Below are 26281 nucleotides of genomic sequence, written 5' to 3' on the forward strand. Positions count from 1 at the left end.
AACCTGTTGATGTGACCCTAGGCCATTTGTCTAATTTTTTGTCCAATGGAATTTGAATGGGTGTGATGTATACCACATTCAGACACTCTAGTGGCCATTGTGTGGTTCTATTTTACTCTCTTCTTCTCAGCATTAGGTCAAGGCAGAGTACATCCTGGGATGGAGAATACACATAGAATAATGACTCAGAGGTGTGGCTGACTCAGAGCCTCATGTAACGTGAGTTTGCTGTTGTAGACCACTACAATGTGGAGTTGCTTGTTCCTGCAGCCTTATCTAATGAAAACTAATACAAACAGTATACTCTAAAACAGTAATGTTATTTCTCACTCATTTTATACGTCTATCTTCAAGTCCATTCTGCATACTCTGTGCTCTGTTTTTCATTTTCCTTTCTTCCACCAACTCTCACAGAACTCTCAGCATCAGAAACATTGCCAGTTGATATAAAGAAGGAAAGTAACATGCTAAATCATGCTCTAAGTAGTTTGTGCCTTCCTCCTGGAAGGGACACACATCAAACTTGCTCATATTTCAGTGACCAAACCATGTCACATGACTTAGCTTAATTAGAGGAAGTGAAAGAAAGAGACTTGGCAAAATGGATGAACGGTGAAATGATTATCATGTAAACCAATGATTCACAATGTAAAGTTCTTTTCAGAACTGATTGAGTGATTGACCTCTGTTTACAAAGAATTCTGGACTGGCTTTGGAACATTCTCTCAGAAAAGACCTTTATACACAAAATTGACAGAACAAATACTGAATATAATAGGATTGAAGCAAGCAAAAAACTAAATAGCATATGATTTGAGTAATTCAATAACATATAAATTGATATTCAAAGACAAAAACTAAAATAGTCATACCATTAGCTTGTAATACATTTTTGTGATGATAGAAATGTTCTATTTTTGCACTGTCCATGATGATAATCACCATCAGTGTGAGTCCTTGAAATGTGACCAGTACAAATAACAAATTGACTTTCAAGTTTTAAATTTAAATTAATTTAAATTAGTTAATTAATAAATTAATTCTCAAAGACTCTTCCCATCTCAGGCTCTTTGCACTAGTTGGCTGTTCTGCTCTGAATGCTTTTCCACCAAAGATCTGTAGAGCTTGCTTCTTTTCTTATTCAAGAGTCTTCTTAAAAGGATCGCTTCAGAGAGGCCTTCTCTGACCACATTATCTAAGTCAATCTGTTCTCTGTCTTCTCACTTTATTTTCTACTGGTTTCTCTTTGATACTCTGCTGTACTTAAATCTCAAGTTTATGTTGTTTGTCTTAATAAATAATATTCTTCCACTGGAATGAAAGCATAATAAGGCCAGATATTTTGTGTTATTCCCATTTCCTAAAATAAGGCAGGACATAGAGTAGAGGCTAGATAAATACTTGTTGGATGAATGAATTAATTTCTGAATAACTGTGCAAGCATTAATGGATTTTGAGATTTGAAAGTAATTTGTCTTACATGGAGTTCATTAAGAAATGATTGGTTGAGTGACATCAACAAAATGGCAGAGTGAAAATCTACCTTTCTTTATCTTCTTCAATCCACAAGTAGTAAAATATATATAATTTGACAGAGGCAACCTGCCCCAAACAGGATGCTTGAGAATTCCACACATTAGTGAAACTGTTTTCCACTGATTGGGACTTGAACCCTTGTGGCTGGGACTGAAACCGAGTCAAAACCCTACTTGGGACTTGAACCCACGTGGCTGGGGCTCAAACCCAGCCAAAACCCACAGTGCCTGGTTTCAGGACCTAATGAAACTCGGGTTCTTGATGTCTCATGGCAGAAAGAATTAAGTGAGAGACAAAGTGATAGGTTAGAAGTGGATTTATTCAGATTCAGAGAGAAGCACGCTCCACAGACAGAGTGTGGGCCATTGCAGAGGACAAGTGCAGCCACAAAATTTGGCATGATTAATTTTTATAAGCTGGGTAATTTCATATGCTAATGAGAGGGACATGATTTGTTTGAGCTCTCTGAGCATCTCTGATGGGTAAGGGGTTTGATTCTAAACGCGATCTCGCCCCTCCTACCGTCTGGCTGAGGCTTCTCCTTTGCCAACATTCTCCAGCTGATGGTTGTTCAGCAGTGGGTTGTATTTTTGGAGTTCTCACAAGAGAAGATGAGCACTCATCCTTCTACTCCACGATCATATGCCACAAAAACCCGTGTCCCGCTCATTAGCATATGAAGTTACCCAGCTTATAAAAAAAAAAAATAAGCTTCCCTTATTTTGGGGAAGGGGTGGAAATTTCCAGGATTTGGCCCTCATCCACTCCGTGATCTTTTAACAGTGCCTTGGAACTGTCATGGCACCTCTGGGTGTGTCATTTCACTTGCTGATTGAAGATCAAGGTCTAGTCTTGTCTGCCATCTTGGCCAATTTGATTCTGATCAGTTTATGTTGTGTCCTTGGGTTATGTCATTATTTCAAAAGTTGTGGCCTGCCCTCAGGGCTAATTGGAACACATAGAGGAAGCAGAACTGAGAAAACAGGAGTCAGTACCTGCAACCCTGGCTCTGAGACCACAACAGCTGAGCCCACAGCTTCAGAGAACCCAGTAGCAGAGAGGAGGGCCTATCACGGCTCTGGTGTCCCAAGTGCAGCGGCGTCCATGACCATAGGTAATAGGGCAGTGGTGGCAGATGGGCCTGGGGCCCTACATCCCTACCCCGTCCTTGCTCTTCCCTCAAGGCAATGAAGCCTGTGACTCAGGGAATCCCAGGTGTGAGGGAAGAGCCCATTGTTCCAGTGATGACAGTGGCTCTGGCAGAAGCAAGGCAGCAAGGCCACCAGAGGCACAAGGAGAGATCATAAAGACTTGGAGCCATACTTTTACAGAGATGGTAGAAACTGAGAAATGCTAACTCTCAATATAACCACAGGCAACTCAGGTAAGAGAAACAAAAAGTTTGTGTTATATTACCACCTACAGGAAAACAGATGAAAGGGTAACTTCCAACCTAGTCATTAACTTCAAAGGCAACAGTAGAACAATCATTCCAAGTACTGTAAAGAACCACAGAAATGCTATTCCACATAAAGAAAATGACAGTTCTTCAGAAATCAAGCTTGAAGTCATAGAATCCTGCTATGTAACTGACAGAGAATTCAGTGAGCTACCAGGAAACTTAGAAGGGCAGTTCAGTGAGCTCAGAAATAAAATTAATGAAGAGAAGAAGTATTTAGACAAAAAGATTGAAACTCTGAAGAAAAGCAAACAGAAGTTCTGGAGCTGAAGAATTTAGTAAACAAGATGAAGAATGCATTAGAAAGTATTGGAAATTGAGCCGACCATACAGAGCAGAGGATTAGTGAGCTTAAAGATGAAAATCTAGAAATCATGCAAATAGAAGGGGAAAACAAATAACATACTTAAAAATGAGGAAGTTCTATGAGAGCTACTTGATTCTTTTAGAAAGGGTAATATTAAGTTAATGGGTATTCCAGGAAAAAAAGCGAGGGAGAAGGAAGGAGAAAGTTTATTCAAAGAAATAACAGCTGAGAACTTCCCAATCTTGGAGAAGAAGCTGAGTATATAAGTCTGTGAAGCTAAGAGAACACCTAATTACTTCAATGTAAAAAGACTTTCTCCAATACACATAATCCTAAAATTGTCTAAAGTCAATAACAAAGAAAAAAATTTAAAGACAGCCAGGGGAAAAAGGATGGTGACCTACAAAGGAATCTCCATTAGGCTATAAATAGATTTCTCAGCAGGAACCCTACATATCAGGAGAAGGTAGAATAGCATTTTCAAAACACTGAAATATACAAACTGTCACCCAAGAATACTTTATCCAGCAACGTTATCATTCAGATATGATGGAGAAATACTTTCCCAAATACGCAAAATCTGAAGGAGTTAAACACTATACCTGCCTTATAAGAAATGTTGTTGATGGTGATTTAGTTGTTAAGTCATGCCCGACTCTTTGCAACCACATGGACTATAGCCTGCCAGGCTCCTCTGTCCATGGGATTCTCCAGGCAAGAATACTGGAGTGGGTTGCCATTTTCTTCCCCAGGGTATCTTCCCAACCCAGGAATTGAACCCCGACCCCCTGCATTGCAGGCAGATTCTTTACCACCTGAGAAATGTTGAAAGGAGCTCTTTTACTAGGAAAAAAAGAAAGGCAAAGGCTACACTGAATTTTGAGTGAAAAATTGTAACTCTTTTCCAGAATGAGTTTTCAATACTTTATTATACTGTAAAGGTTAAAGAAAGAGAAAAAATAAAGCAGAAAAATAACCATAGCAATTTCCATTTTTTATAAAACTCAGAACATAAAAGGAAATAATTTGAAACAACAATTACATAAAAGGAGAAAAGGAAAGAATGGAACTCATTTGGTAAATGAAGATGAGATAATATCAACAGAAAAGGAGTTATTTTATCTGAGATTTTTATTCAGACCTAAAGATAACTATGAAACATAGACATAGATCAGAGGCGTGAACCATAGCAAAAGAGGAAACTGAGAAAAACATCAGAGAAAACCACCAGACTAAAATGGCAGACAGAAACACAAGGAAAAAGAAACACTGGAGCTATAGAGAAACCAGAAAATAAAATACCGAATAGCTATAATAAGTTTTCTTCAGTCAATAATCTCCCTAAATATAAGTGGATTAAGTTCATCAGTCAAAAGTTAGGGAGTGTGGTTGGATGGATTGAAAAACAAGACCCAACTATGTTACCTCTAAAAGACACACATCATCTGTGAATACAAATATAGTCTAAAAGGGATGGAAGGGATGGAAGGTGATATTCCAAGCATACTTAATGTCAGACAAAATATACTTCAAGCCAAAAAAGATAACAAGTCAAAATGGACAGTATATAAAGGAGTCAATTCATCAAGACATAACATTGGTTAACATATATGCACCTATATAAGAAATGGTAATACATAAAATAACTATTAGAATACCTAAAGGGAGAAATTGACTGTAGCACAGTAATAGTAAGGAATTTGAATAGCCCACTTACATCAGTGGATATATCATCCAACCAAAACACCAACAAAGAAATGGTGGTCTTAAATGAAACAGACCAGTTGGATTTCATAATTTTGTACAGGACATTCCACCTAAATGCAGAAGAATACACATTCTTCTCAAATGCACATAGAACTGTCTCAAGGATAGAACATAGGTTTGGATACAAGTCTTAAAAATTTTAAGAAGATTGCAATCATATTAAAGATATTTTCTGGTCAAAATGGTATGAAACTAGAAATCAACTACAAGAATAAAACTGAAAAAAAAATCACAAATATGTTGAGACTGAGCAGTATTCTGCTGAACAGCTACAGAGTCACTGAAGAAATCAGAGCAATAAAAAATTATCTGAAACAAATTAATATGAGAATACAACATAACAAAATCTATGAGATATAGAAAATGCAGAACTAAGGGATGTTCACAGGAGTAAAGACCTACTTCAAGAAATGAGAAAACTCTCAAATAATCTAACCTTACACCTAAAGTAACAAGGAAAAAATAGGAACAAATAAGCACAAAGTTAGTAGAAGGAAGGAAACAATAAAGATCAGAGCATAAATAAATAAAAAATAAAAGGATAATAGAAAATATCAGTGAAACCAAGAGCTGGTTCTTTGAAAAGATTAAAAAAAAAAATTGACAAACTGTTATCTAGCCTCACTAAAAACAGAGAAAGCCCTGATAAATATAATCAAGAATCAAGGATGAGAAATAACAGTGGATATCACTGTACCGTGGATACTTTATACAGAGGATTATAAGAATATTATAAACAGTTATATACCAACAAATATGACAACCTAGAAAATATGAACAGATTCTTAGAATCATACAATCTTTTAAAACTGAATCATGAAAAAGTAGAAAATCTGAGTAGAACAATCACTGGTACAGAGATTAAGACAGTAATCAAAAAGCTCCCCCAAAATGAAAGTTCAGTACTGAACAGCTTCACAGGTGAATTCTACCAAACACTCAAAGCAGATTTAATGCCTGTCCTTTTCAAACTGTCCCATGAAACTGAAGAGGTTGAGCACTTCCTAACTCATTTTCTGAGGCCAAAATCACCCTGATATCAAAGACATCACAAGAACAAAATTATGGACCAATTTCTCTGGGGGAATATAGATACAAAAATCCCAATATTTTATTATATTAGCAAGTAACATTCAACAATACATCATGACCAAATGAGATTTATTTCAGGAATGAAAAGATTGTTCAAAATCCACAAGTCAATGAACATGATAAATACCATATTAACAAATGAAGGATAAAAACATAAGATCATCTCAATATATACAGTAAAATCATTTCACAATTTTTAATACTTATTTATGATTAAAAACTATCAATAAAGTAGATATATAAGGGATGTACCACCACACTACAGAAACCATATATGATAAACCCACACCCAACATTATAATCAATGGTACAAATTTGAAAGCTATCCCTCTAAGATCAGGAACAAGACAAGGATATGCACTCGCATTATTATTATTTAACATAACATTAGAAGTCCTAGCCAGTGCAACTAGGCAATAAAAAGAAATATAGGGAGCATAAAATTGGAAATGAGTAAGTAAAACTGGAAGAAGTCAAGCTGGAATCAAGATTGCTGGGAGAAATATCAATAACTTCAGATATGCAGATGATACCACCCTTATGGCAGAAAGTGAAGAGGAACTAAAAAGCCTCTTGATGAAATTGAAAGAGGAGAGTGAAAAAGTTGGCCTAATACTCAACATTCAGAAAATGAAGATCATGGCATCTGGTCCATCACTTCCTGGGAAACAGATGGGGAAACAGTGGAAACAGTGTGAGACTTTATTTTCTGGGGCTCCAAAATCACTGCAGATGGTGACTGTAGCCATGAAATTAAAAGACGCTTACTCCTTGGAAGGAAACCTATGATCAACCCAGACAGCATATTGAAAAGCAGAGACATTACTTTGCCAACAAAGGTGCATTTAGTCAAGGCTATGGTTTTTCCAGTAGTCATGTATGGATGTGAGAGTTGGACTGTAAAGAAAGCAGAGTGCCAAAGAATTGATGCTTTTGAACTGTGGTGGTGGGGAAGACTCTTGAGAGTCCCTTGGATTACAAGGAGATCCAACAAGTCAGTCTTAAAGGAAATCAGTCCTGAATATTCCTTGGGAGGACTGATGCTGAAGCGAAAGCTCCATTACTTTGGCCACCTGATTTGAAGAACAGACTCATTTGAAATGACCCTGATGCTGGGAAAGACTGAAGGCAGGAGGAGAAGGTGATGACAGAGGATGAGATGATTGGATGGAATCACCAACTCAATGGACATGAGTTTGAGAAAGCTCTGGGAGTTGGTGATGGACAGGGAAGCCTGGTGTGCTACAGTCCATGGGGCTGCAAAAAGTCAGACATGACTGAGTGACTGAACTAAAGTAAACTGAAGTAAACTGTCACTATTTGCAAAACTAATGGAAAAACTATACAATTAAAGTTGCAAGATACAAAACCAATATAAAATAAATTTAAGAAAATAATCCAATATACCAATCACTGTAAAGAATAAGATACCTAGGAATATGTTTAATCAAAAATGTGAAAGACCTATACACTGAAAGATATTGAAGAAGACACCAAGAGGTGAAAGATACCCCGTATTTATGGGTTGAAAGAATTAACATTGTCAAAATGTCCATATTACCTAAGGTAATCTGCAGATTCAATGCATTCTCTACCAAATTTCCAAGAACATTTTTTACAGAAATAGAATAAAATACTGTAAAATTTAAATGGAACCACAAAAGAACCTGAATAGCTAAATCAATCATGAAAAAAAGAACAAAACTGGGTGTCATGCTGTCTGATGTTAAAAGAAGTTATTGTAATCAAAATGGTATGATTTGGGCAGTAAAACTGATACATAGATCAATTAGGTCAATGGAACATAATGGAGGTTCTGAAAGTAAACCCATGTTTATATGTACAATTAATTAATGATCAAGGAACATACAGTGGAGAAAGGATAATCTCTTCAATAAATGATTCTTGGAAAACTTGACAGGCAGATACCAACAAATGAAACTAGACCACTATCTTGCACAAAAATGAACTAAAAATGGATTGAAGACTTGAATGTAAGACCTGAAACCATATAACTCCTGGAAGAAAACATGAGTGGTATGCTTTTGACATTGATCTTAGCAATATTTTTCTAATTATGTCTCCACAGGCAAGAGAAACAGAAGCAAAAATAAACAAATGGGATTACATCAAACTAAAAAAAAATGTATGCTCATCAAAGGAAACTATCAATGAAACAAATAAAGAAAAACAACCTACTAAAGGAGAGAATATATTTGAAAATGATGTGTCCAACTAAGGATTAATATCCAAAAATGTACAAAGAGCTCATACAACTAATAAAAAAATCATTAAAAAATAGGTAGAAGAATTGAACAGACATTTTCCCAAAGAAGATATGCAGATGGCCAACGGGCACATGAGAAGTTGTTCAATATTACTAATTATTAGGGAAGTGCAAATCAAACCCACAATGAGATATGACCTCATATTTGCCAGATGATTGCTATCAAGAAGACAAGAAATAATAGGTATTGGTGAGGATGTGGAGAAAAGGGAGCTCTCATGTATTATTGGTGGGAATATAAATTGGTACAGCCACTAGCTCAGTCGTGTCCGACTCTTTGCGACCCCGTGGACTGTAGCCCACCAGACTCCTCCATCCATGGGGTTCTCCAGGCAGGAATACTGGAGTGGGTTGCCATTTCCTGCTCCAGGGGATCTTCCCGACCCAGGAATCGAACCCACGTCTCCCACATTGCAGGCAGACGCTTTAACCTCTGAGCCACCAGGGAAGCAGAAAACAGTATAGGATATCCTTAAAAAATTAAGAATATAACTGTGATAGTATCCAGCTATCTCACTTCTGAATGTTGTACAAAGAATATGAAAATACTAATTTGAAAAGATGTATGTACACCTATGTTCATTGTAACATTATTTATAATAGCCAAGTTGTGGAAGTAACTGAAGTGCTCATCTATGGATGAATGGATAAAGAAGATGTAGTGTACATAGCTAATGGAATACTACTCAGCCATAAAAAATGATGAAACTGGGTTTGTTTTTCAAGTAGTCAAGCAGTTATTTTGTTTACATTTAATTTGAAAAGTTACTTTTTAAAAGGTATTTACCAATTTCAGGTGAAGGGCAATGTACAATATGTGGACAGCTGACATGAGAATTTTCAGTTACTAAATGATTTAATATTACCTAGTATTATCTGATCTCATAATGTCTTACAAGCTTTTTCTAGTAAAGCTTCAGTCTCTGATGACTAAGGAAGGCAATCAAAATATTCTACATTTTCATGACTCTTTGGAGCATCTTGTTACAGCAGAAATAATGCCTTCAGGGGGCACAAAACATATCAGACACTGCACAATGTGACTGCTCATCTTTCCTATAAAGTAATCCACACACATATCCTCTATGCACTTGAATACATTGGATTCCCCAATCTATTCTCATTCCAGTGACCTGGTTCCTTTTACCTCATCTTTTTTTGTTTTCTCATACCTGATACCTGACTTAGAGTTGGGCCTTGCTTCACAGATCCAAGCCTCTTCTCTCTAGGCTGCTGCTGCTGCTCAGTCTCTTCAGTCTTGTCCGACTCTGTGTGACCCCATAGACAGCAGCACACCAGGCTCCCCCGTCCCTGGGATTCTCCAGGCAAGAACACTGGAGTGGGTTGCCATTTCCTTCTCCAATGCATGAAAGTGAAAAGTAAAAGTGAAGTCGCTCAGTCGTGTCCGACTCAGCTACTCCATGAACTGCAGCCCACCAGGCTCCTCCGTCCATGGGATTTTCCAGGCAAGAGTACTGGAGTGGGGTGCCATTGCCTTCTCCATCTCTCTAGGCTCCTTCCCTTTAATGTCTGCAAGTCTCATCTAGAAATGCTACCTGCAGTTTCTGAGACAGTTGATTCCTAGACAGGTTGATAAGAAGTCCGGGGGTCCCCGAGGAGAGAAGGATCAGGGTTCTCGAGGAGGAGATGGGGTCTGGAATTCTCAAAAAGGAGGAAAGGACAAACTTTTTGTTTTTTTTTTTTTCCTCTGCATTCCTTAGTCTCAGTCACATAATACATTTTTTTTTTTCTTTAAGCCTGAAACTGATGATTACATGACAAACAGCTCAGTTTAAACTCTGTGCTAGGGATTATATAACAACAATGTATACTGCTTGAGGACAGTTTCTCCTTCCCGAAAACCTTCTGGCTAATCTTGATATTTTAGAAAGTATATTATGGGAGCTGATCTGATAGGATCTTTCTATTGTTAAATTCGAATCCTGTTATCCTAAAATGTAACTTGTGGGAGTGGGTCTGGTAAAATTTTCACAAACTTGAGATATTCTTTTGGTTTATTGTAATAATTAAGTAAAAAGTATGTAACTCCCTTGCTAACACTAGCAAGGGGGGCAGTCTCTGTCCCCCTTCTGATGTCTATGTCAGAAGCATTCTCTGTCCCTTTTGATACTTTAATAAAACTCTGCTACACAAAAGCTCTTGAGGGATCAAGCCTGGTCCCTGGTCCCGAAGCTAAATTTTCTTCTTTGGAGAACACTGTAAGCTATCATTTCTCTCTGGCTATCTTTCTCTACTAAAGCTGGCCCTCATAATCCATGGGCTTCAATTCAGTAATGCTTATTATCATAGTGTTTACAAGAAAAATTCTCTGAGTCTCTCTCTTTATTTTATCAGACTTCCTGGATATTGAACCACAGAAAAGAAGCTCTATTCTTACAGAGACAAAACTGGACAAGGTAAATGTATTAATTAAAAAGTCTATCTTACTTAATGCTTAAAAATTTGAGTATTTCCCACTTCTCAGAAAACTGAGGCTCAAAGAAATGGTTTAAATGATTTTCTTTAATATTGCTCTGGTAATAACTGATGAAGTTCAGGTTCAAAATGAGTTCTATCTTATTGTAAATTCTCTGCTCTTTTTGCTACATTATTTGTATAAAACATAAATATTAAAAAAAACCCTCTAACGTGTAATAAATGTTAAAAAGAAAAAAGAAAACTCCAAATAACTCAAAACCTTGTATCAAAAACTATAACTGGTACTAAAACCTTAAAATTAAATCTTGCTTTTAATGTTCCAGGAAGGAGCCTTTGGCATTACATCATTACTCTTTCCAAATGTAACTAATTTAAAGGTGACATGAATAAAATATTCATTAAAACTACAGTAGCCATTTATCTGTGACCTTTAACAAAGCTGCTATTAACTTTCAATTGACTCACAGTTGTAGATTGATCCTTTACCTAATAAACTACCCATTCCTTTCTAAATGTTCCTGGTAGAGTTTTGATTTACATCTAAAACCTGTCTATAAATATTCCACCCTAGCCAGCTCTGTGCTTCCCTACTTCTTATTTCTTAAATCACCATAATGCTTCAAGCCAATATTATTTTTAGCATTTTAGTAAAGAACATCTCCATTAAGTATAGCTAAAGCTCTCTATTTTAATTACTGGTTTCTTTAATCTAGTTTTCCTTATAGAGAATATCAATGCCAAATGGTTTTTAAAAGATTCAAAAGTGTTCCCAGATGAACTAATTATGCCCTTTTATTTCCATAACTGTTGTAATAGAACCTTCTGAGGAATCTTTCTGAAAGATCTATGTCCCTTGCCTCTTCCTTAAAACTCATTCCAGATCTCTTTCTTACATGCACAAAATATACATTTATTTTTACTGTAGAGTTAAACACTTATCATCTATCTGAACCTAATCTGTTTAAATGCCCAAAGTCTAATTGATTTCAAATTATGTTTTAACACATAATAATTAAACTCGCAGAAGAGTCAAAAAGGTACAGATATGATAGCAAAGTTAAAATTCCACATCTCCTTTGCTTAGATCTCTCCCACACCAGTCCATCCTAAAGGAGATCAGTCCTGGGTGTTCATTGGAAGGACTGATGCTGAAGCTGAAACTCCAGTACTTTGGCCACCTGATGTGAAGAACTGACTCACTGGAAAAGACCCTGATGCTGGGAAAGATTGAAGGTGGGAGGAGAAGGGGACAACAGAGGATGAGATGGTTGGATGGCATCACAGACTCGACAGACATGAGTTTGAGTAAGCTCCGGGAGTTGGTGATGGACAGGGAGGCCTGGCGTGCTGCATGTCATGGGGTCGCAAAGAGTTGGACACGACTGAGTGACTGAACTGAACCGAACTGAACTCCCACACGCCCCCCTCTCTGTCCTACTTTGCTTCGCATCTGGAGAGAGATTGATCTGTAATGACTCCAACAGTGGTTTCCCATGCCCTCCGACCTCTGATTGGGTTTGGTCAGTAGGGGCCTGGAAAGAGACAAGGAGATTCAGGTCAGGGTTTCTGGGTATTTATTTCAAGCAGGAAAAACTCTCTCCCTACAGTTTCCTTGGCTTGGTTTCTATTATTTGGAAAGAATTATGATGTAAGGCTAAAGGCTTGTTCCTGGAACATTTAAAGCAGAATTTAATTTTAAGGCTTTAGAACCAGATTTAGTTCTCTGATATAGATTTTAGAGTATTTGAAGTCTTCTTTTCCCCCTCAAACTAAGATGACTTCTTTTCAAGATGGCCTTCTTTATACAGCTCTCTTCCTCTGGTTTGGGTAGTGGTTTATTTTTTCTCTTTATGTCCAAAAGGTCATGGCAGCTTTAGGGCCACTAATCTTAGGTTATTGAACTATCCTCTGGCTCAGTATACCCACAGAGAGTGACTTTGTAAGTAACCTGGCCTTGATTTATTATCATTTAAGTGTACCACTTATTTCCTATTGGAATCCCAACTATTACATACAGTTTTAAAGGCTAGTGGGATTTAACTATATATAATAGTGCTTTTTTGAAAGTCAGGAGCCAAGATTTGATCACTGTGCATAGTTCTAAATTGGATCCAGATTTTATAACATCAAGTAACTTCAAAGTCCTACTTTGGTTAATTTCAAATTAATTTTTCTTACATTGCTGTGATGCTTGAAGTCAGTCTTATTCCTGAAATACTCTTAGATATCTCAGAAATAACACCTCTTCACTAAGTGAATTTGAAATTCTCAATTTTATTCAATATATTTAAAAATTAGCCTTTAATTTATTTTGGCATTTCTGATAAATGAATAAAGAAATTTTATTAATTTAATTTTATTTTTAACAAGTTTTACTTGATTTTTTTATAAGTGCAAACATACATTAGTTATGGTACTACGCAAGGAATTAGAAGTAAACTTGGAAGCTCAGGTTGTATCCTTTCTGAGTTGTTGTCACAGTGTGAATTTTCTAGCAATCACAGTATTACTTTTAAGTTCCTCAAGGGCTCAGTTTTTAACCTAAGTGAATAATGATAACTTTGTGGACTTCTGCTTTGGGCACATTCATGCTTATGGCAGACAATGCATCTTTTGAAAAGAGCTAGAGGATTGGGATGAAATATGACAACCATCTACTTGGAGCTGTTTAGGTTAAGATGATGGAGAAGAAGGAATCACACGGAAACACTGGAAGCCAGGAGACAATCAGCACAATGTTTCAGCCAGAAACAGACTCATACAAATATGCTAACTGATTTATGGTAAAGGCTGTGAAGTAGGAAAAGAATGTTCTTTTCAATAAATGGCCCTAGGAAAGTTAGATAATTATATAGGAGAAAATTTACCTTGAACCTGTACTTCACTTCATAAACAAGTGTGAATTCTAGTTGGATCACCAGACTAGATGTGAAAGAAAAATCAGTAAACTTCTATGAGAAAACCTAGTTGAGCATCTTCATGACCTTGAGATATACACAGTTTCCTTAAACTGGACACAGAAATACTAGCTATAAAGAAAAAATGTACTGAATTAAAAATGAAGAACTTTTTAATCAAATGACATAACTAAAATAATGAAATAAACATGTCACACAGGACAAAATGAAGAGCTTGCACAAATCAACAGATCAATTAGATCACTCAAAAGAAAAATGGTCAAGAGACTTCAGTGGCACTTACAAAGGAAGATCTATACCTAGTCAATAAATACAGAAGCAACTGCTTGTTAATAATCAGGGAAACAAAAATATAAATGGCAAAACACCATTATTTACACACCAGAATAGCATTAAAATTAACGGATTGATAATACTAAATATTGGCTAGGATGTAGAGCAACTGGGATTTTCTTATGCAACTGTGGTGTGTAGATGGTGAAAATATTCTTGAAATCTATGTGAATATATAGCAAAGTGGAACGTGCATACAATCGGACACATCAACTCCATTTGTAGATATGTCCAAAGGAAATATGTATATTTGTTCCTGAAAAGACATTTAATAGAGTGTTCACAGCAGTATTACTTATAAAGGTAAATATAGGAAGTAACCCACATGTCAGTAAACGGTATAGTGGATTAAATTCTCTTGGTGTATTCTTACAGTGGATTATCATAAAGCAATGAGAATGAAGGATATATTAGTATATAGTAATATGATGTGAAGTGGTATAAGCTAGGAGAGTGATTAATTTCACAAAGGGAATGACAGAGCATAATGTGGAGCTTACTGAGATGCTGGTAATATTCTTGACTTTCATGCTAGTTACAGCAGGTGAATAATCATTGATTGCTATGTATACTTCAGTCAAAAGGTTTAAATTTATGAAAAAAACAGTATCTTTCTTCCAGAAAGATGTTAGTACTGTGACCGATTTCTCTGTATTAACAGAAAAGCAAAACAAAACAAATAGCAACATATTACATTAATCACAGGTAAGCTGTAAGCTTGACATATTTAGCTAAGACATATGGATCACATCTAATAGTGATATGACCACTACATTAGACAGAGGGTCTTTTAATCATATACCACTGATGCCTGAGAAATTCTTTAAGAGGAGGAATTTCTTTGATTCTTTGGATGGCTCTCATCCCAAGTCTAGATTTGGAAATTTTTGGAACATGGTTATATTCAATTTCATCTTCCTTTTCTCCATTTCTCTTTACCCAAAGAAGTTCAGGAAGAAAAATATGAGAGCTTGGAGCTAAGTTCAGAAACTTCAAAGACTCCTTGTTTTTTCTTTGTCTAAATTTTATAAATGTCTGAGCATTTTCTTTGAGAATTTTAGGATAAATGTAGCATTGATGTACTTTAAAACTTCATTAGGAGTAAATATACATTTAAAACAATTACTTTGTGACCCAGAGTTTATCAGTGGGCCAGCAATGTCCACTAACAATCAGCAAAATTCTCCAGTACCTTGAAAAGAGAAGTTTGAGCATTTCTCAGCCATCCAAGAGCATGTGTTTTCAGATAAGTCTGATTTAGGTCATATAAATCTGCTCAAGATGTCTCTTTTATGAATAATTGGAAGATTTGTAAATTTTGGTTTATTGAGCTGGGTAATTTTCAGTAATAATTGCAAAAAGCATTCTTAAAGTTTTCTATGCTTTCGCTCTTGTCACACCACCATCTTTTCTTAATGCAGTAGCCAGAGAGATTATTTACTGACATGCATACATCTCTCCCATAGTGTTCTGCCAAATCTGTAATCTCAGTACATTATCATACCTATGAAACGTTATGCTCTAGGCAGCTGCTGTGTAGGCAAATATTTAACAATTGGCTCTCAGGGAAGGGAGTCTTGATGTGTAGACTTTGCTGATTTCTAGGTAAACGTTCCCACTGTAGGTGATTTTAAGCTACCAATGGTTCAACAAATAGGCTCACAGAATTTCTGAAATTCCTTGAGCTAGTTCCAATGTACACAAGATCCAGACTACCCCTCTGACCTACTTTCCTTCTATTTCCCCCCACATCAGGCTTCTCTCTCATTACTCTCTAATCCTTACCATATTTTTCCCTTATCATTTTTCACTCTCTGATTTTAGAACATAAGTTTTGTGGAAGCAGAGATTATATCCTCAGGACTTAAAGAAGAGCAGGGTCTGAGAAGGAAATGGCAACCCACTCCAGTACTCTTGCCTAGAAAATCCCATGGACGGAGGAGCTTGGTGCAGGCTACTGTCCATGGGGTTGCAAAGAGTCAGGCACAACTGGGTGACTTCACTTTAAAGGATGCATAATAGATATTTATTGAATAAAAGAATAAAAGTTATATTCAATAATTTGACTTTATCCACATGCATAAAGGTAGTGATCTTGAAAGGCAGATAAATGATAATAATTATGAGTCATATAGTGGGTGTGTGTAACCACAGTGATCAAGCTCAGATCCTAAACTGGATGGATAGTAAGTGCTGAGAACTTGAGCAGAACTCGATGTCACTGAGCTCAATGTATCCACAGGCTCTCAAAAAAAACAAAAACAAAAACAAAACAAACAAACGAACAAACAAAACACCCTTTCTGGAAACCTTGGCTTCCCAGGTGTCTCAGTGGTAAAGAATCTACCTGTCAATGCAGGAGACATGGGTTCCATCCCTCGGTCAGGACGATAGTAACCTGCTCAAGTATTCTGGCCTCAATAATTTCCTGGACAGAGCAGGCTGGAGGGTTGCAGTCCATGGAGTCACAGTCAGACTTGACTAGGCCACTGAGCATGCAACAGACGAGCCAGTAAGCTGTCGCCACCAGTTACCAGCAGAAAGAAGCCTTTGCGGACAAAAATTTCAAGCATTTTAAAGATTCTCAGAAGCAGGATTACAAACAGTAGTAAGCCTGGGCAAAAACATCCAGATCCATGAGCCCAGTGATGTGTTTCCATGTGTGTTTAGCAATGAAGAGACACTGTCATCTGTCAGTCTCTGTGGTCGCATGTGTCACTGGGAGAGAAAATTCCCATCCGATATTAGGGAGTGGTTTTTCTCAGTTTAGTCAGTATAGCACTGAAGAATGAATAGCCGTGAAATGTTTGTTAATTCCTAACTGAACTTCTTTTCTTGAAATCTAATCAGAGATATGTGAATGAGAAGAGACAATCAGTGATTAAGCAAAATGAAGGAGAAGCAGATACTGTAATTTTGTCCTAAGGTAAAATACCTCTTATCCTACAAATTCATAATGTTTTTAAGCTGTCAGTTTGATTATAGAGTTTCAGCAGCTCTCAAACATCCATAAGGAAAAAGGCTGACCACACCGCTATGAGTTGCCCATGTGCTTATCTATGGTTGGAAGAATAATGTCCTTCAGCAGTGTATTTGTTCTAATCTAATCAAAGGGTTAGAACTGGACATGGAACAGACTGGTTTCAAATAGGAAAAGGAGTACGTCAAGGCTGTATATTGTCACCCTGCTTATTTAACTTCTATGCAGAGTACATCATGAGAAACGCTGGACTGGAAGAAACATAAGCTGGAATCAAGATTGCCGGGAGAAATATCAATAACCTCAGATATGCAGATGACACCACCCTTATGTCAGAGAGTGAAGAGGAACTAAAAGCCTCTTGATGAAAGTGAAAGTGGAGAGTGAAAAAGTTGGCTTAAAGCTCAACATTCAGAAAATGAAGATCATGGCATCTGGTCCCATCACTTCATGGGAAATAGATGGGAAACAGTGGAAACAGTGTCAGACTTTATCTTTTTGGGCTCCAAAATGACTGCAGATGGTAACTGCAGCCATGAAATTAAAAGGCAGTTACTGCTTGGAAGAAAAGTTATGACCAACCTAGATAGCATATTGAAAAGCAGAGACATTACTTTGCCGACTAAGGTCCGTCTAGTCAAGGCTATGATTTTTCCTGTGGTCATGTATGGATGTGAGAGTTGGACTGTGAAGAAAGCTGAGCACCAAAGAATTGATGCTTTTGAACTGTGGTGTTGGAGAAGACTCTTGAGAGTCCCTTGGACTGCAAGGAGATCCAACCAGTCCATTCTGAAGGAGATGAGCCCTGGGATTTCTTTGGAAGGAATGATGCTAAAGCTGAAACTCCAGTACTTTGGCCACCTCATGCGAAGAGTTGACTCATTGGAAAACACTCTGATGCTGGGAGGGATTGGGGGCAGGAAGAGAAGGGGACAACAGAGGATGAGATGGCTGGATGGCATCACTAACTCGATGGTCGTGAGTCTGAGTGAACTCTGGGAGTTGGTAATGGACAGGGAGGCCTGGCGTGCTGTGATTCATGGGATCGCAAAGAGTCAGACACGACTGAGCGACTGAAATGAACTGAACTGAACTGAATCAAAGTGTATTTGATCAAAACATTAGGGAGTAAGGGCCCATGTGTTTCCTGTCATAGGGCATATATTAGAAAAAGACAGAGAGATGCCATGTTGGTGTGTTTAGAAGCATTTTTTCACTAGCAAATTTATTTATGGAATATGGGGTTAGTTAGTTCAGTCGCTCGTTTGTATCCAACTTTGTGACCCCATGCACTGCGGCATGCCAGGCTTCCCTGTCTATTACCAACTTCTGGAGCCTGCTCAAACTCATGTCCATCGAGTCAGTGATGCCATCCAACCATCTCATCCTATGCTGTCCTCTTCTCCTCCTGCCCTCAATCTTTCCCAGCATCAGGGTCTTTTCCAATGAGTCAGTCCTTCACATCAGGTGGCCAAAGTATTGGAGCTTAAGCATCAGTCTTTCCAATGAATATTCAGGGCTGATTTCTTTTAGGATGGACTGGTTGGATCTCCTTGCAGTCCAAGGGACTCTCAAGAGTCTTCTCCAACACCACAGTTCAAAACCATCAATTCTTTAGCGCTCAGCTTTCTTTGCGGTTCAACTCTCACATCTATACATGACTACTGGAAGAATCATAGCTTTGATTAGATGGAATTTTGTTGGCAAAGTAATGTCTCTGCTTTTGTACACTGGCAAATTTATTTATGGAATATGAGGTTAACCCTTTTGAAATAATGCATTCTCTTTAACAGATACACATATTACCCGTTCTTAGCTTCAACTGTATAGGGAATATTCAATGGCTAGTAAAAATGAAAATTCTCTATATCTCTCCATATCTTAGGATGTAAGAGTAATTAAAAATCAGTTTTAGATACAGGCAAAGATAATGTGAAGTAGATATAAATTGGTCAAATTTTGCAAAAATAGTGCAAAGTAGATACAAATGGTTGTATGGCATCACCGACTTGATGGACATGATATTGATCAGGCTCCAGGAGCTGATGATGGACAGGGAAGACTGACATGCTGCAGTCTATGGGGTCATGAGTCAGATACAACTGAGGAACTGAACTGAACTGAACGGAGATATAAATTAGGAAAAAAGAGTCTACTTAGAGCACGTCTGTTTTTTTGCATGTGTTGGTTGATAACACCAGTGCCTACACACACATCTCTCAACAAGAAGTTTATCATTCCCTCATCAGATCCTCAATCCTGAGCCTTAGAAATGAGGGAAGTATACTTCTGTGCAAAATGGGATGCTCTAACTTCATCCTTAAACACAAAAAAACTAAGATGGAGGAATTGATCTGGTCTGAGAAGATATATTCTCTTTAAGACCTCTCTGCTTTTCAGTCTGCTTGCTTTTTGTTGAGGTCTCCGGGAACATGTAAGAAGTGAGTAAGCTGCTGTTATTTACCCCACCCTACCACTGAAACAAGCAGGCAACATCGTAGGTGTCCTCAGTCTAGAGAAAATGAATATTTTCCCTCATCATTCCCTCTTCTGGTCTCTTCTCTGTTCTGTAAGCTAAACTGTCTGGTATCCTGCCAGTAGTGTATGCAAAGTGAATATTTTTCCTCTTAGTGTCTTGGCTTTGGGTATTACAACAAGGATTATCTTTCAAGTTGCATACAATTTGGAAATAGAATTCCGCACTCTCCAAAATGTATTGATTTTTTTTTATAATTTATGTGTTATAATCTCTTATGTAGCTTTTGTGGCAGACACCTGGAGGTTTATTACCATGTGGACTTGGCTTTATCCAAGCTAATTAAACCTTGGAAGGAGGTCCACATCCTGTCTGATTTTCATCTCTTGTTGGATAAGAAGCTTGGGGGAGAATTACATGGACAGAAAGATGCTCCATGGGCCAGAAGTAGTCCCATTTATCACTGTACTGAGAACCTACAACTTCTCCTCCCTTTAAGTCCCATAGCTGGTCTGGCTGGAATCACTAGGGCCACAGTGATCAGTATTGCCTATGGCTCCTCCAGTAGCTCTCATGTGGCATTTTCTGGTTTTAATCTCACTCCCTAGAACAGAAGAACATGTTCTATTTTTCCAAGCTGCCTAACTTTGGAATGACTTATTTTCCTTTACCTCTTTGGTCTCCTTAAAGGTGACTTCCAAAGAAAATGACACCTAGAAGAATGTTTTCCTTTTTGACCTTCATGATCTGCATTGTTATCAACTGTCTGCTCAACTGTTATGTTCATCTCAGCTTAGTCCCTGGAATGGCCACATGGCTTTCATGATATTGTATTACATCTCATTTATAGGAAACCATGTTTTCCCCAGCTCAGTCTCCTTTTGGGACCTCTACTGAGTCTCTGTTCTTTCAGAAGGATATGAAACTCATTAATATAAGTCGAAAGTAATGGATATGCCTTAGTCTTCCTGGAGGCTCAGGGGTAAAGAATTGGCCTGCAATGGCAGGAGGCGCAAGTTTGATCCCTGGGTTGCGCATATCCCCCGGAGAAGGAAATGGCAACCCATTCCAGTATTCTTGCCTGGACAGTTCCATGTACAGAGGAGCCTGGTGGGCTACAGTTCATGAGGTTGCAAAGAGTTGGACACAACTGAGTGACTAAACAACAAATGATAAACATAAACAAACGATATGTCTTAATCCTAGCTAATGGCCATTTCCTTGTGCAAATGATCAGTTTTGTTTGCTTTGTATTAATAGGTTTGCTTTGATAACTTCTAAATTCCCAGTTAAAAAGAGGAGGGTGTTTTGCCTAAGTCTTCCTCTAGGAGTTTTATAGTTTCTGGCCTTACATTGAGATCTTTAATCCATTTTGAGTTTATTTTTGCGTATGGTGTTAGAAAGTGTTCTAGTTTCATTTTTTTATAAGTCGTTGACCAGTTTTCCCAGCACCACTTGTTAAAGAGATTGTCTTTTCTCCATTGTGTATTCTTTCCTCCTTTGTTGACGATAAGGTGACCATAGGTGCATGGAGGGCCGGTACACTGGACACTGGGATGACCCAGATGGATGGGATGGGGAAGGAGGTGGGAGGGGTTTTCAGGATGGGGAACACATGTACACCCGTGGTGGAGTCATGTCAATGTATGGCAAAACCAATACAATATTGTAAAGTAATTAGCCTCCAAAAAATAAATAAATAAAAAGAGGAGGGTTGAAACTGTTCTAAAGCACCTTAAATATATCCTTATAGACAGTATTTTTAATGTTAAAAAGTAAAATGCTATTAAAATATACTAGTATTAGTAATGGTGTAATGAAGCAGAAACATTTATATTCTTCTGGTGACAGTGGGAATTAATACAAATTATCTCAAAGAGATTTGTCAAGGTATATCATTGTGACTTGTAAACATTTTTCAACTCAAGATTAGGCATTCCCTCCATCCCAATGAGAGAGACTTGTTTGCCTAATTTATGTACAAATACTATTTTATTAAAAAACTGGAAATAAATAGAAAGGGTTGAATGCAAAACCTATAATACTTTATCATAATAACATTATGAAGTCAATAATACTGTGTTAATGGCAAAGGAGATATGGTTGATGACCAACATAGGGTATGAATCAATATAAATGCGTAGCCTGCATTCAGCTAGGGCCACTCTGTCCCTTGGTGATTCAGTTAAATTTTACTTAAGCCTGTGTCCGTTGCTCTGTGGGAGTCCAGAAGCCTTCTGCTTGCTTTCTTTGAGATTCTACATCTTATTTCATTATGCTCTCCTCAGCTGTGTTCCATTTTTATCCTGGACCACCTGGACTTACATCACAGTGCTTTCATTGGTTTCCACAGGCACTCATTCACAGTGAATATTGTGTCTTCTCATAGTCTCTGTTGAAGACAGGTGGGCAGGGAATACTGGAGAGGAGAAATTACAGACAGGATTTCAAACGATAATGTGATATTCTGCAGTCTCATGGCTCCACCTTCATCATCTCTTCCTTCTTATTCTCATGCATAGTAAAAATTTTAATAAAATTTTTTATTGAAGGATAATTGCTTTATATAATTTTGTTGTTTTCTGTCAAACCTCAACATGAATCAGCCACAGGTGTACATATTTCCCCTCCCTTATGAACCTCCCTCCCATCTCCCATCCCATCCCACCCCTCTAGATTGATACAGAACACCTGTTTGAGTTTCCTGAGCCATACAGAAAATTCCCATCGGCTATCTACTTTACATATGGTATGTAAGTTTCCATGCTACTCTTTCCATACATCTCACCCTCTCCTCCCCTCTCCCCGTGTCGATAAGTCTATGTCTGTTTCTCCACTGCTGCCCTGTAAATAAATCTTCAGTATCATTTTTCTAGATTCCACATATATGCGTTAGAATATGATATTTGTCTTTCTGTTCCTGACTCACTTCACTCTGTATAATAGATTCCAGGTTCATCCACCTCATCAGAACTGACTCAAATGCATTTTTATGGCTGAGTAATATTCCATTCTGTATATGTACCATACCTTCTTTATCCATTCATCTGTCTGTGGACATCTAGGTTGCCTCCATGTTCTAGCTATTGTAAATAGTGCTGCCATGAACAATGGGATACATGTGTCTTTTTCAACCATGGTTTCCTCAGGGTATATGCCTAGGAATAGGATTACTGGGTCATATAGTGGTTTTATTGCTAGTTTTTAAAGGAATCTCCATAATGTCTTCCATAGTGGCTGTATCAATTTACATTCCCACCAACAATCCAAATGTTCCCTTTTCTCTACACCCTCTCCAGCATTTATTGTTTGTATATTTTTTGATAATATCCATGCTGGCTGGTGTGAGGTGACATCTCATTGTAGTTTGATTTGCATTTCTCTATTAATGAGCAATGTTGAGCATCTTTTCATGTGTTTGTTAGCCATCTGTGTGTCTTCTTTGGAGAAATGTCTGTTTAAGTCTTTTTCCAACTTATTGATTGGTTTGTGTGTGTTTTTTTTTTTTTTTTTTTGATATTGAGTTGTATGAGCTGCTTGTATATTTTGGATATTAATCCTTTGTCAGTTGTTTCATTTGCTATTATTTTCTCCCATTCTGAGGGTTGTCTTTTCACATTGCTTATAGTTTTCTTTTTTGTGCAAAAGCTTTTAAGTTTAATTAGGTCCCACTTGTTTACTTTTGTTTTTATTTCTGTTACTGTAGAAGGTGTGTCATAGAGGATCTTGCTTTGATTTATGTCATTGAATGTTATGCCTATGTTTTCCTCTAAGAGTTTTATAGTTTCTGGTCTTACGTTTAGGTCTTTAATCCATTTTGAGTTTATCTTTGTGTATGGTGTTAGGAAGTGTTCTAATTTCATTCTTTTACATGTATCTGTCCAGTTTTCCCAGCACCATTTATTGAAGAGGCTGTCTTTACCCCATGGTATATTGCCTTCTTTGTCAAAAATAAGATATCCATAGGTGCATGGGTTTATTTCTGGGCTTTCTGTCTTGTTCGATTGGTCTATATGTCTGTTTTTGTGCCAGTACCATACTGTCTTGATGACTGTAGCTTTGTATTATAACCTGAAGTCAGGAAGGTTGATTCCTCCAGTTCCTATTCTTCTTTCTCAAGACTTCTTTGGCTATTCGGGGTCTTTTGTATTTCCATATGAATTGTGAAGTTTTTTGTCTTAGTTCTGTGAAAAATGCCATTGGTAATTTGATAAGAATCACATTGAATCTGTAGAGTGCATTTTTTAATATAATCATTTTCACAATATTGATTCTTCCTATTCAGGAACATGGAATATTTCTCCATCTGTTTATGTCATCTTTGATTTCTTTCATCAGTGTCTTATAATTTTCTGTGTACAGTTCTTTTATCTCCTTAGGTAAGTTTATTCCTAGATATTTAATTGTTTTTGTTGCCATGGTGAATGGGATTGATTCCTTAATTTCTCTTTCTGATTTTTTAATTGTTAGTATATAGAAATGCAAGTGATATCTGTGTATTGATTTTGTATCCTGCAACATTGCTAAATTCATTGATTATCTCTAGTAATTTTCTGATACTTTCTTTAGAGTTTTCTATGTACAGTATTATGTCATCTGCCAACAGTGAGAGCTTTACTTCTTTTCTGATATGGATTCCTTTTATTTCTTTTTGTTCTCTGATTGCTGTAGCTAGGACTTCCAGAACTATGTTGAATAGTAGTGGTGAAAGTGGACACCATTGTCTCATTCCTGATCTTACAGGGAATGCTTTCAGTTTTTCACCACTGAGAATAATGTTTGCTGTAGGCTTATCATATATGGCATCCTTTGAAAAGTTTTAATCATAAATGGGTGCTAAATTTTGTCAAAGGCTTTTTCTGCATCTAATGAGATGATCATATGGTTTTTATATCACATTGACTGATTGGTGTATATTGAGGAACCCTTGCATTCCTGGAATAAACCCAACATGATCATGGTGTATGAGCTTTTTGATGTGTTTCTGAATTCTGTTTGATAAAATTTTATTGAGGATTTTTGCATCTTTGTTCATCAGTGATATCGGCCTGTAGTTTTATTTTTCTGTGTTGTCTTTATTTGGTTTTGGTATCAGGGTGATGGTGGCCTTGTAGAATGATTTTGAAAGTGTTCCTTCCTTTGCAGTTTTTTGAAAGAGTTTTAGAAGGATAGGCATTAGCTCTTCTCTAAATGTTTTTTTTAAAAATTTATTTATTTTAATTGGAGGCTAATTACTTTACAATATTGTATTGGTTTTGCCATACATCAACATGAATCCGCCACGGGTGTACACGAGTTCCCCATCCTCTAAATATTTGATAGAATTCTGTGAAGCCATCTGGTCCTGGGCTTTTGTTTTTTTGGGATTTTTAATCACGGCTTCAATTTCAGTGCTTATAATTGGGTTGTTCGTAATTTCTATTTCTTCCTGATTCAATCTTGGAAGATTGAACTTTTCTAAGAATCTTCCATTTCTTCATTATTGCCATATAGTTGTTCATAATAGTCTCATAATCCTTTGTATTTCTATATTGGCTGTTGTGACCTCTCCTTTTTCATTTCTAATTTTGTTGATTTGATTCTTCTCTCTTTTTTTCTTAATGAGTCCGGCTAAAGGCTTGTCAGTTTTGTTTATCTTCTCAAAGAACTAGCTTTTAGTTTTATTAGTTTTTACTATTGTTTCTTTCATTTATTTTTCATTTATTTCTGCTTGCATCTTTATGGTTTCTTTCCTTATACTAATTTTTTTTGTTGTTGTTGTTGTTGTTCTCTTTTCCAGTTGTTTTAGGTATAAAGTTAGGTTGTCTATTTGATGTTTTTCTTGTTTCTTGAGGTAGGATTGTATTGCTATAAGCTTCCCTCTTAGAGCTGCTTTTGCTGCATTTCATAGATTTTGAGTTGTTGTGTTTTCATTGTCATTTGTTTCTAGAAATTGTTTGATTTCCCTTTTGATTTCTTCAGTAACCTGTTGGGTATAGAAATGTGTTGTTTAATCTCCATGTGTTTGTGTTTCTTACAGGTTTTTTTTTTTTTTTTTTGTAATTGATATCTAGTCTCATAGCGTTGTGGTCAGAGAAGATGCTTAATATGATTTCAATTTTCTTAAATTTGCTGAGGCTTGATTTGTGACCCAAGATGTGATCTATCCTGGAGAATGTTCTATGTGCAGTTGACAAGAAGGTGTATTCTTCTGCATTTGGATGGAATGTCCTAAAGATATCAATGAGATCTGTCTCACCTAATGTATCATTTAAGACTTGTGTTTCCTTATTAATCTTCTGTTTTGATGATCTGTGCATTGGTGTGAGTGGAGTCATACTCAGGCCTCTTAATCTCAATTGAATAAGATAAAAACTTTCCTCTCAATAAATACAGTCTGTTTCTGCAAGTTTTTCTGATCTAACTATTGTTCTCAATTGAATTAATTATAGATTTATTTCTGTTTGATGCAAACAGATCTATTTATTGATACTTAACTCTTTTGCTGTCTATTCCTCCTTTCCTGAGACCCCTTGTGCTATTATTTGTCAGCATATTTGTGGCTGGTCTAACCTGCTGGGCAAATGCTCCTTTCCTCTCCCACTGTTTTGCTTATATTTTCTCCCTCTAGAAGGATGATGTCTATATAAAATAAGACTGGTCTTTAAGGGTAGAGGTTGCTGTAAGTCCATGTTAGAGTCTCCTAAA

Source organism: Ovis aries, chromosome 3 (genome assembly GCF_016772045.2).
Source record: "Ovis aries strain OAR_USU_Benz2616 breed Rambouillet chromosome 3, ARS-UI_Ramb_v3.0, whole genome shotgun sequence".
NCBI classification, from domain to species: Eukaryota; Metazoa; Chordata; class Mammalia; order Artiodactyla; family Bovidae; genus Ovis; species Ovis aries.